This window comes from Oratosquilla oratoria, chromosome 18 (assembly GCF_046742065.1).
Source record: "Oratosquilla oratoria isolate Oo_2021 chromosome 18, ASM4674206v1, whole genome shotgun sequence".
NCBI classification, from domain to species: domain Eukaryota; kingdom Metazoa; phylum Arthropoda; class Malacostraca; order Stomatopoda; family Squillidae; genus Oratosquilla; species Oratosquilla oratoria.
Window position 1 is genome coordinate 4,333,317 of NC_134794.1, and position 13,498 is coordinate 4,346,814.

The window sequence follows — 13,498 nt, forward strand, 5'->3', positions numbered from 1 at the left end:
AAGCACCAGAATATTGGAAGAGAGTGACCTGCATCATGACAATTTGTGCCAGATTAAAAAATTCAGACATCTTAGCTGCAGCTCAGTGCTCCTTGAATACTGTGGAGGCCATGAGATGTGAGCTGGAGAATTGCAACAGAGATGTGGAAGCAGTGGCTAGCAGGAAGGATCATAGCAGGTGTTCTAACTCTGTCCGCACAATGAAATTTGTTGAGAAGCTGAAAAAAGGGGTGGCAAGATCCAGGCAAGGCAATGCAGAACTTGGAGAGAGAGATGGGCATCGGAGTGGCGACTATGAAGAAAGCACTGAACAAGGATCTTTGCTACTCCTCATCCAAGAGGCGCAAGGGCTAACTACTCACCACCAAGGCCTAAGAGAACCACCTTACGAAACCCAAGAAACTCCTCAACAAGGTCAAACATCCAATTGAGTCGGGGATGCTCTGGTGATGCTCTTCTTCTCAGACAAGAAGAACTTCTGCCAGGACCAGTTGCACAATGGGCAGAACAATAGATGGCTAGCCTACAGTCTGCACAAAGTCCCACACTTCATGAAGACTAAGTTCCCTCAAACTGTGATGGTCTTTGGGTGTGTTTCCACTGAGGGCTACGTCATGCCACCCCACATCTTTGAAGAGGTACTCAGACTCACTTCAGATGGCTATATTGAGTTCCTGTCCACGGTTGTCAAGTGCTGGGTGGAGAGGGCAGCTGTGGGAAGACCATATGTGTGGCAGAAGGACTCAGTTCTATGTCACACCTCCAGGAAATCCCAGAAATGGGTGTCTGAGAACTTCTATGACTTTACCAGTCCCAACATCTGGCACCCCAACTCGCCTGATTGCAACCCCATGGACTATTATGTGTGGGGCACAGTTGAAAAAGACATCAATCATACTGCCTGCAACACCAAGGATGAGCTGATTGCCAGGATCAAACTGGTGTTCAGGCATCTCTCAAAGGACACCATGAAGGCCACGTGCTGCAGGTTCAGGTCCCACCTGGAGGCCGTGGTGAAGACTTAGGGCAGTTTCTTTGAGTGAACTGTATTTGGCAAAAGAGCCTCTTCGAGATGCACTTTGAATTTTGAGAATACATCATTTTTTCGCCAAGATATGACATTTTCCTTTCCTTTCAGAAAAAGTGTCAAATTTATCCTGAACACTCTTTGTATATATATATATTATATATATATATATATATTATATATATACATGTACGTGAAGATCTGGAGTCTGGGATCCATATCGGAAAACTGTAAACACCAGACTCAATCCAAGGGTTTCTTTGCCTGACATTTCGATTCCTGTCCAGGAATCATTTTCACGGTGCATACAGTAATGGTTACAAGATTGTGAACTCAAATATAAATCGTCAAAGTGGTAAACCTGGGAAAGGTTCATACTCTCAATCACATGTACAAAGCAAATCTCTTTACAATATTGAATAAAATATAATTAACATGAAATATTGGCACCAAATGAAATAAGAATAAAATGAAATAGTAAAATAAAAATAAAACAAGTTATATGGCTATCAACATACAACAAATGTAGCAAAAAACATCAATACATAACACAAACATAAAAATACCTGAACATAGTCCAAAGATGCAAATGGAGGTGGACCAAATGTCCACAATGAAGAATGGGGGAATAAAAGGAGGAAAAGGTCTCAAGAACAAACGGTTGAATTACAATCAGACATATAAAAATATAACAAAAATATATAAGATAAAAAGAAAGATAGAAAAGAAGAGAAAGAAAAGGACGGAATTGTGAACTGGATACTAAAAGAATGCAAAGAAGAACTAATGGACAAAATATACAACATAATAAGTTGCTCACTCAAAGAAGGAAAAATACCAAAAGACTGGAAAAATGCCAACATTGTACCAATATATAAAGGAGGAAACAAAGAAGAACCAACTAATTACAGACTGGTCTCCCTTACATTAAATACACACTAAAGGCACTTCCCCCCTTAGAATGGGGTAGTCAAAAGGGGTTGGCTAAGTCAAAGCACAAACCTACTTCTTACACAGTAAAACCCCCTTTCATCCTCCTCCCACCCCACCATCTCTTCATCTTACCATACTACTCAGGATGAAGGCAATGCAGTGAATCATATCACTTTGCATACTTGTGTCTGATATTATCTTGCAGTCTTCAAATTTCAAAATCCTAGGCAATATTTGGTGTTACTTATACAAAGGTTAGGTTATTGATATAATGAAATGCAGGATACCACTAATGGATAACACTAATGCCAAGCTTGCTTCTACTAGGCCATAAAGAGCCAAATTATACCTGCTACAATACTTCTTTTCATCATTATGCATGAAGGGGCTTTTACTTTTTGGCACTCCTAGTGCATACTGTTCCTGTCTGGCAACACAATCTGTTCCTCTACCACTCTTTTACTAAATTATCAACAAACCCTTATGTATTCAAAATTAAGTAATTTTAACTATTTCTAATAAAACAGATTGTTCCTAATCTATTTTCATATGTAGTTTCTGCCACCACTAGGGCATGCTGTTTCTGTTTGGCAACACAATTTCATCCTCTACCCCTCCCCTGTTAAATTAATTATCAACAAACCCTTCTATGTTCAAACTAAAATAATTTCAAATTTTGTCGGTAATCCTGTGTTCCTGATTTATTTTCTTATGTTTAGCACAAAAGGGCTAAGGGAGCAAACTATGTTACTGACTTAGACCAGCATGCTCCAGCAATGCCTACTTCTCTTTTTTTACTTGGATACTTAGGATGGCTCCTGGTTTCAGGCGTGAGGCACAGAGGACCAAGTTTTCATACATTGTTTCCATTCTATGTAGAACTATTATGCTTATGTTTCTGGGCTGTTTATCGTCACTTTACCCACAAATCATTTGAGATTTTTTTTTTCAATTAAATTTATTCTCAACACAAAATTACTGCAAACAAATACTATTAGTAAAATCCAAACCATCTGATACAAATGGTAGAATTGGAGCACCATAATAGAGGGCAACAGATATCACTTATGGCTGTTTTCCTATATATTTTGATATGCCAATTAACTTTTGTTTCATGTCTTTTATCATATCTACAGGCCTTAGAACCCCAAGAAATAATATCATTATTGAAATCTTAATCTAGCAGGACCACTAGCTAGCTTTACTCCTTCATATTGCAAAGATGGAAGGTAGAAACACATCACAATGAGGTTAAGACTCAAGTAGCTAAAGTCGGTATTATTCCAGTATCACGCAAACACTTTTCTTGCTTCTTTTGTTTTTCTTATTTTTACCAATGCCACCCCACTGGCTAGTGAAGTGGCTGATGTAGGATTGTGCTGGCAGTAAGCCTTCCTTGCCTCATCTAGTGATCCCTAACTGCTTCAATAGCGGATCCAGTTTTGCGTTGAACATAGTTTTCCATTTCAAAGATCTATTTTTTCTACAGAATGGTTACATTAGGTTAGGTTAAGATATATTAGACTACATAAATTTCATGTTGAATATCTGTGTTTGCATGAATGGAATTTTACCTGAAAGTCTAGTCATCTTGTCTGATGTCTCCCTTGGATAGGTAGGTCAAACACCACCAGAGGCGCCACCGTCGATGACGAGCACAATAGCGCGTCATTTTATGCGCACGCCGTTCAAACGGCCAAATTTACATACCGCGGGAAATTTAATTAATAAAAATGTTGTGTGAGTGTATTTACTACGATCGTAATAAATTTCAAACATTCACATCATCAGTTACATGTCGGTCAATAAAAACATTAGATAAACATGGCGGCCTGCATTCAGCAGTAGATCAAAAATTGGTATATGTTTCAACGTAAAAAATGAGCTAACAAATTTATCGTGCGGGCAACTGACCATAATGAACCAAAACTACTAGTATCTTGGATTATTCTAATACCAAAATTGAGTCAGTATGTTACGGTGGAGCTGAGAAATTGGTTGTTTAAATTAGTTTTTTTTTTCTATCGGGTCGGATTATCGGATAACAACATCAACATCCATCCCGCCATCTTATCTATCACTGGTGATATGGACCAAACTTCACTCTATTAAGTTTCTTACTATTATGTTATTAGTGTAATAGACTTATAGTTGAATTATTTTAAATATTTCCTTTAAAATGTGTGATTTTCATGTAATTTGATCGAAGAGAAGTTACGTTTTCATCCTCCGTAATATTACGGACCACAGCTACGATTCGTCCTGCCCGCTATCTATGATCACTGGTGGTATGGATCAAACTACACTATTAAGTTTGTTACTATTGGGTTATTAGCGTAATACCTTGCATATAATTGAATTATTAAAATTATTTTCTTTAAAATGTGTGATTTTCATGTAATTTTACGGTATTCGTAGCTGTGGTGGGTAATTTTGCAGAGGATAAAAACGTAATTATATGATCAAATTACATGGAAATCACACATCTTATAGAAAATAGGTCAAATAATGCAACCTTATGCTAATTTTTTATATAAAATTGTGCCTGTCAGTAAAAACCGTCATTGTTTACGTTTGATCGGCGATCAGTCAGACCGCACGTTTCGGCCCGATTTCCTCGGACAAAATAGGCCCGATTTAATTCCATTCAAAATGCAATATCTCGAGAACTAGGACAGCTAGATGGATAAATCAAATTGCATTATACTCATAGCGACTTTTTCCATCCCATGAGAACTACTTCAGCTCAAATATCAGGAATTCCATTTTCATATTGACCTAGCTACCTTGGACCCTACAAAATAAACTATGTTACCAAATAACGAACTTATACATTGTACTAGTAATTAGTACAATTCCATGTACTTAAACTTCTAGTTAGTGGCTACACCATATGTAATTACAGTTATTAATTACTCTAAAAAATATTAGTGGAGTTATACCTGAAGCATCTCTATACTCATTGCTTGGATTTCTCTTCTTAGGTTAAGGGTTTTGTAGTTATCCAACTAACTCTCTATATACTGGGTCCACTCGGCACTTGAAATTAGACAACCCGGTGGAAATCATGGCCCTAAAAAGAATTAAATATCTCTGCAGCCATCGTTTGTTGACTGAAGATCGCAAATGACAACTTGGCCCAAGGTAAACAAAGTCAGTCGGTTTGCTGTGCTTAATTTATATAACCCAGATTTAAGTCTACTGTTCTTGCATATATACAATATTAATGGGACAATATGGCCACCTCCGATGCAACAAGATGTCACACATTCCACATTAATTATTCAACAATCAGACGTCCATTGCTATAAATTTTTCAAACCTCTTACACATTGTCACGAGCTAGAGCACTATCAGCTGTTCCGCCTATTGGTGTAAATAAATGTCCGAATTCGTGAGCTAAGTCAGAGTTCACATAACTTAATATAATAATTTCTAAGCTCCTCTGATGAAATATTTAAAGCTTCTACTTATTTCATGATCATCCATAACTGTAACAATCCATATTTTGGATATATCTGAATGTCGACACGGTCGGATTCAGCTTTCGCAGATGAAAAAAAAAATTATACCAAATGTAGCTAGCTAAGTGTCATTCTAACAATATAACAAATTAATATGCATATGTTTAACAATATCTACAAGTAATTATAACCTTAAAATAAATCGGTTGTAAGCAACAAATATGCCTTAGGCGTACTTACTTGACAGCGAAATTGACAGTTGAGGCTGTTTCCTGCGCGACAGATATGCATAGGATAGGCAAAGACTAAGCTTATCAAGGAAGATGCGTTATCTTAAGATGACACATCAGCATTGCCGCAAAACAATTAATCTGCAACCGGCCAACTAAAGCCATCGCCACACCGTACTGCAGAACGCTTTTATTATTACATAACCTGCATGCAACAAAGACCAGGAAAAGGGCAGAAATGCACGTCTTACAAACAGCATTTCACCGGAACAAACAGTGTCTGCATGGTCTAATGTTCTTACATAGAAATTGTTGAGAGATAACATGCAATTCCACGCTGCAAAATCACTGAGTTGAAAGGTCAGTGTGCCCATATTAAATATTTTCAGTGTTTTATGTCCTTCGCCAAATCGTAATATGATTTACCATAAAGATTATATATATATATATATATATATATATATTATATATATATATACATATATATATTTTGCATATTTTGGCCGCAGATTCTCACTAATACACACCGAGTCGTGTTTAACTCAGTGTGTGTGTATATATATATATATATATACAGGGTGTCCCAAAAAATTCGACGTCATTTTAAATGCCAATATCTAGGAAACTACTCAGTGCATCTCAATGAAACTGCACAAACTCTATGTTGAACATCATAAATTTTATCAGCTGACATTTCAAAGAAAAAAACAAAGATTTGTAGATTCTATGACCGATTTCATAAGTTTCACAAATGTTCAATATGAGCGCCGCCTGTGACTCTGCACACGTCAAGTCGGTACTCAAACTCGTGCCAAACACGCTGCAGCATGTCTTTGGTAACATTCTCCAGTGCGGCAGTGATTCTCTGCTTGAGTTCTTCAACGTTAGCAGGAAGAGGGGGGACATAGACGAGTGACTGTGACTGTGACTGTGTTTGAGCATATTCCAACACGCAAAATGACTTTTCTTTTGAAGTGAACGGCATTTCTCAACCTGAAAAGAGATAAATGTCAAACATTAAACATAAAATCTTGAACTGTTTCTATGCAAGCTGTGAAAATTTGAGGTCGTTTCAACAAAAATTGCCAAAATTATTGGCCTGCGAAATGACGTCAAATTTTTTGGAACACCCTGTATATATATATATATATATATATATATATATATATATATATATATATATATATATATGTATATATGCATGCATTATTAAAATCGACAGCATTAACAATGCGCAAAATATAAGATACACAATAATAGGGCAACAAGCATATTCATTTACCGAAGAGTTAGAAACATAATAATAAAGAATTACAGTGCGGCGGTGGCTTGGTAAACTAATCTTGACCACTCCTTGAGAAGAAATATACGAAGCCATAGCTGACAATGTTACCGATTATATGACTCCTGACAGCATGTGGAAACATCTACGAACAAGACTTAAAAAATGTGCTGAAGAGGTGTAAGGTCTCAAAACTAGACAACATAAAAATTGGCTCGATGAAAATGTCTTTGAAATTCGAGAGCTCTTAGAAAAGAAAACAGGGATTATGTTGCCTGACCAATGGCGGCTCGTGTTTACGCAATGAGGAATTTTAGCACTCCCTCTTTTCACTCGAAATCATCGATAACATTCAGTATAATGAGTATTTTATTATTGTGTGTTATTGTACATTATGCAATGTTTAATCTTGATGTCAGTAACCATCCTCTGGTTGATAAAAGAATAAAAAAAAATCTTGTATGGAACTGTGCGCTTGACAGTTGCAGTGACGTGGTTAGGCTGAGCGTGTATGAGCATACGCCCGAGATAAGAAGCTGCACGGTAAGTAGAGAAAGCATTGTCGCTCACGCAGTGCCGACCCTATTATGTAAGTGTAAAGCAGTGTTTCTATTTAACTCAATGTGTTTTGTGCTTAAAAACAATATACCATAGTCTCGTATGTCATAAACTCTGGGATTATATGATTGTCATGTTTCCAGCTATTATATATATATATATATATTTTTTTTTAATCTATATAATTTAATCATGGCCTCCTTGCATCCTGTGATATGATTTTCAGTTTAAGACAAATGCAAGAAAAATATAATGAACAGAACAAAACCCTTTATATGGTCTTTATTGACCTAGGCAAGGCCTTCGATATATCAACCGAAAATGATCGTGGGCTGTCCCAGAGAGGTTCAGCACCCTCCAAAAGTTCTCGCAAGTTCCCTTCCCGTTTCTCCCGAGCCACCACAATCAACCGCCCCTTAAACGCTCACGAAAAAGCGCTTATTGGCAATAGCCCCCTTTTATACACTACTATCTTTTCATTTTCTTATAGACATTCCCTCCCACACAAACCAATCCCGCGCGAGCGAGTGGTTTGTCCTAGCAAGTCGACATAATGATAATCGACATGATAACCCGACCGTCAAAACAGGGATGTGTTATTGCCCCTGCAGTTCTTTTAATTTTCCTGACAACCACAACCACCCTCTCCCGCTAATCTATCACACTAGAGGGTATGATTTCTATAAAATTCAGATTTGATGAAATTCGTTTCAACATTAGAAGGCTGCAGGCACGCGCCAAAAGTACAATCAATCATTCTTGAGCTTCAGTATGTTGATGACTGTGCGACAGACAGCACACATACCTGAAGCCCTTCAAATGTCTCAAATCCATTGCTGGACTTTAGGAATCGACGTGCCTCAAAATGGACACTACCAAGACTGAAATAATGGTTCATAGACGAAATCTAGAATCACCGTTGACTTTTTACTCAATAGCTTTACATACCTGGACACTACAATAACTGAAAGACATAATATTGACGAAGAAATATGCACCAGAATTAATAAAGCTTTATCTGGTATTGGGACGTTACGAACTAAAATAAAAGTACTGAATAATGAAAACCTCAAGTACAAAAGTATCCTTGTACACCGCCATTTGCATTTCCACTATAATGCAGGGCCCCGACAAGGGAAGGGAGAGGGGGGGGGCGGCATTTTAGGTAAACAGAAGGTCAAGCAAATTCCCCCTATTGTACTTTTAATGCATGATTTATTTATCATGAGTTGTGTGTATGAATGGTGTGTGTATAAACGTTGTTTTGTGGATGAATGTTACATGTGAATCGTGCTAGTGACCATCAGATGTGGAAGGTGGTGGTGTGAGGGGGGGGGGGGGCACATTTCGACTCGCCCCGGGGCTGCACTTACCCATGTCAGGGCCCTGACTATATGGTGCCGAAACCTGGGCGGTGTACAGAAGACATACACGACAACTAGAAGTATTTCATATATGAAGTTTACAAAAGATGCTCAACCTGATTTGGCAAGACAGACTACAGAGTACACTGTGAAATCATCAGACGTGTTGACAAGGCTAATATTGACACTGCTCGCAATAAATAAATAAATAAATAAATAAATATATTGATAAAACATGTATAAAGAATGAGATAGACAGGACTCGTTTACCAAATATGTGAGGATGAACTCCCCCGACAACTCGACGTTCAAATATCAACTGGACAACAGAACAACGGAATCAAGTCGATCCATAAAACATTACAAAGACTAGACACAAACGCTATGTAATTGTGATATTGACCCTTAAACCCTGAAAAATATGACCAAAATTCGTGTGGGCTGGAGATTAGAATGAAGGGAAGGCCTTTCTCATCTCGAATAACTAATTCATCCATAAAAATTGGCAAGGAAGTTGACTGCGCCATTCCAACCTGTACAGCCGCCGAACAATCAACAAGAGCTGGCGTGCAGGACAGCAGCAGCAGCAGCAGCGTCAGCAACTCATCTCATCAATCAACAGGGAGACTGCAGTCGTTCACGGAATCGAAGGTCATGTATAACATAAGGTGCGTGACTCATCTCGGTAATGGATCACGTGTCGGACTCGTGATCGACATTTATCACTCTCCCAGATGAGACCTCAGAATTTATACATGGCCCGATGTATGGGTAATGCTGTAAACTTAGACACACACACACTCACTCACTCACGCATGCATATCTAGTGGTGCTGTGGTCAGAGTTCCCGCCTGCCACAATTGCAGTCCGGGTTCGACTCCCGCCCAGGGCTATGATAATTTCAGTATCGCTACGCTGCGAAGTGTTACTCCAGCTCTCGTGGGAGGGGTGTTGGGTCTGTGTGTGTGCGTATAAGGTCACAGTATTACCCACAGATCGGTCCTACGAGCTCTGAGCTCTCATCCGGAAAGTTAATAACTGTCGATCACGAGATCCAAGTCTATGGCGAATCACACACACACACAACTCTTTGCCTACCAGAGTTGAATTGTCGGCTCGCAGTGCAACGATGCTGATTTTTTTTTTCAGCCCTAGGCGGGACTCGAACTGGGATCGCTGAATTAGCGGTCGAGAACGGTACCACTGCATTATCGAGCTGATGCAGTGTACAATATGTGTGTGTCATTGTGTTGGATTACGTGTTGGTCTCGTGATCAATTACCCTCCCGCATGTGTGTGTGTGTGATTCACCATGCTCTTGGACCACGTGTTGGATTCGTGATCGACAGCTATTACCCTCCCGAAAGAGAGCTCAGAGCTCTTATATGACCGATCTATGGGTAATGTTGTGACCTTACACACACACACAACTCAACGCCCACGAGGGTTGGGGTGACAACTCGCAGCGCAGCGATACCGAAATTGTTTCATCCTTGGGCGGAATTCGAACTCGGACCGCTGTAGCAGCGGTTGCGAACGCTACTACTGCGTCATCGAGTGTGTATGTGTGTGTGCGTGTGTGTATGTGTGGGTGTGCTTGTGTGTGTGTTTATGTGCGTGTGCTTGTATATGTGCGTTTGTCTACATGTGTGGGTGCATGCATGTATGCGTGTATATATATTATATATATATATATATATATATATGTATATATATATATATATATTATATACGTATATATATATATATATTATATACGTATATATATATATATATATTATATACGTATATATATATATATATATATATATATATATATATATATATATCATATACGTATATATATATATATTATATACGTATATATATATATATATATGTGTGTGTGTGTGTGTGTGTGTGTGTGTGTTATGCAATGTGCGTATATGCAATGTAGGTCCTGCATTCTCGTCATGTGAGTCGTGGCCGTCTGATGCCGAGCCGAGTAGACCTGTGGGCCTCGGAACGATGGTGCCCGGCAGAAGCTACTTCGACCGAGAAGACCGGGCACCCCTTCGGACCTTTAGCAGCGGCGACACGGGGACAACGACCTCTGGACCCGGCGAACCATGCGCGAGGAAGCGATAGGAAGAGGATGATATGCCTATTGAGTATGTAAGGCAAGGGGACTTCGCCGGGGCGAGGCTGGAGGGGTAGTGCCCCTCCACGCTTGCGTAGTCGAAGGACTAAAAGGAACCGCTCGTTGTCGAAAAAATTGTTATATTTTGCTGTACTCTTCAAGATCCCAAGGCCGAAGGTAACGATAGGACCACTGAACGCAGAAATCGATACCAATTACCATGCCATTACCAGACGCCTTGCCATTACCATACGCCGATCGTTCAATATCCGCGCAAACCCAAGAAAAACGGGCTGTTAGATGCTGACACTACTCTTAAGTGCCTTTTAGTTCGGCAGTTCCTCCGTGGGGATCGGGAAGTTTCCCTCAGCCGAATAAAATCGCCTGGCGGCACCAAGCGCTCCGTCGCCCTCAACGTCTTGTACGAAGAGTGGCTCTTTGGGTTTCTGGAAGTACAGAAACCTCCAAATCCTTTGACGCACAGGTACATTGATAATAATAATCTTGCGTACTTCGCTCGTTAATGATGATCCAACACATTTCTTGTCTAAACTTAACGCCTTGGTCCTTTCTATCAAATTCACTATGGAAATAGAAGAAAATAATCATTTACCATTCCTTGATGTAATGATTTACAGAAATATAAGGTTTTTCAAATTTGATGTATATCATTTAACTATGCCTATGCATTTACTTATTTATTTTATTTATTATTATTTATATTATTATAATTATTCTCTATTTATCATTATTGTTTTTTTCGCATCCGACCTAGTTATGGACCAAAAGGTCTCCTGTCGGCATGCCTTAAACCCACCAATGTTCTTTCGTATGTCCATTTCTATTCTTCTCGCCACTTTAGGACAAAGATGTCAGTATTATCATCAATGTAACTTTATGTAAAGAAATGACGCGTTGGACATTTGTCTACTTCTGACGCTATATATGTTGTTTTATTTTTATTTATCATTCTTTTACACTGACCAGTATAGCATTTGTCACATTCTTGACATAGAATTGAATATACGCATTCTTTCTCATCTTCAGGGGAGTTCTGGAGGTCTTAAATGCTACTTGGATGTTGAAAGTCGTAGGCCTATGAATATGAAGTAGTTTGGCGAAATTCTCGTGAAAAGAACAAGTTTTTTTTCTATTAAAAGTTTTAATGTTTTTTTTTTAAATAGGTCTTTCTAGCCATTTTAGAAAATATCTATGAGGTACTTAGGATATCTTAGATTCAAAGTTATGTCAAATATTCTTGAGCATTCACCATCCAAATATTCCGGACTACAAATCCTATACGCTTCAAGGAACATTCTAAACGAATGAGCCATTTAATTCATACTGAGAGTGCTAAAGAAACTGTTAAAGACAAATCATACTTGAATAGAGATATAATCAAATCCAGTCTGATCAAAAATACAATTATCAGCAGTATTAACTTAATCCAAGGATTGTACAAACAAAATAATTTTGACATAGTCCGTGATCTCTTCTGCTCTCTTTCTAAGTTCCGATCCATTGAGCCTGTTATGATGGTTTTATGTTTACCAAACATTTTACTGCCAATTACGACATTCCCTTTTCATTTTATTTTTTGTGATATTTAGTTTTAGTATCAAGCCTAATTACACTCTTCAACTTCTTCCAGATTCTTAGCATCAATCGTAACTGATCTACTTTGAACTTTCTAATTAAGGGGTCATTGACTGGTACCAACTTGTACGTGAATGCCCTGCAAGATGGATAACGGAGTTGACATTTTTCAAAACCTATTGAGCCTTCCACACTCTCAAAGGGAGGTGCAGCCCTGAAAGGCTGGTATTTGTCTCAAGAAAGTATCAATTTCAACTCCAGTTGCTACACGTGGGAAATTGGTTCCTGGCGACTTGGAAACAGTTCCACACCAGCAGAGCTGGGCGCGTTACCGCTGGACAGATAGTGCATTACCAAAAAATCTGGGGTGCACACCCGTCAATGCGTTACTGCTTTTAATTCCCTTAGAGCGGTCCGCGTTTCTGCGCGTGTGTATAAGTTTATATACTTAGGAAATTGTAATCGGTAACGCATTGACGGAAATGCACCCCAGAATTTTCGGTAACGCACCACTTGTCCGGCGGTAGCGCGCCCAGCTCTGCACACCACTACAACAGTCTGTAGTGGTAGGACGAGAGGAGCAGTCGCCGGTTGTCGGCTCCCCATGTGTGTAGGAAAACCCGGAAACCGTATGTCAACCCCACAGGGATGCACCACCTGATGAAGTTGAGAGAGGGATGGCAGGTTTTGAAGATGAAAGGTTTCCCACAATGCACTGCACTTCCTCACAATAAATATAATTAAAATTCCCGTACACGTTGATATATATCCAATACTTTTCAATTACGCATATATTCAATATTTCACGAAATGTCCTTCCTCAAGGGTAACATTGTTTTGACGGTTATCTAATAAGTGATTATTGTTTATCTAATGCATGATTATCGTATCCCACTGCGGGCCATCAGTCTCGGGTTTCTACCAG

General features: G+C 39.0%; 1 protein-coding gene across 2 annotated transcripts in view; it reads right to left on the reverse strand.

Moving 5' to 3' along the window:
* Positions 1 to 5,787, reverse strand: part of Sptz (zinc finger FYVE-type containing 26 spastizin) — a 29,194-nt gene extending 23,407 nt beyond the window's left edge. The window contains exon 1 of one of the 2 annotated variants that reach the window (XM_076201383.1): positions 5,665 to 5,787. The gene's annotated coding sequence lies outside the window, so the exon portion shown is untranslated. Of the gene's footprint in view, positions 1 to 5,289; positions 5,328 to 5,664 lie in introns of those variants that run through there. The other variant, XM_076201384.1, reaches the window with a different exon arrangement.
* Between the last annotated feature and the right edge of the window lie 7,711 nt (positions 5,788 to 13,498).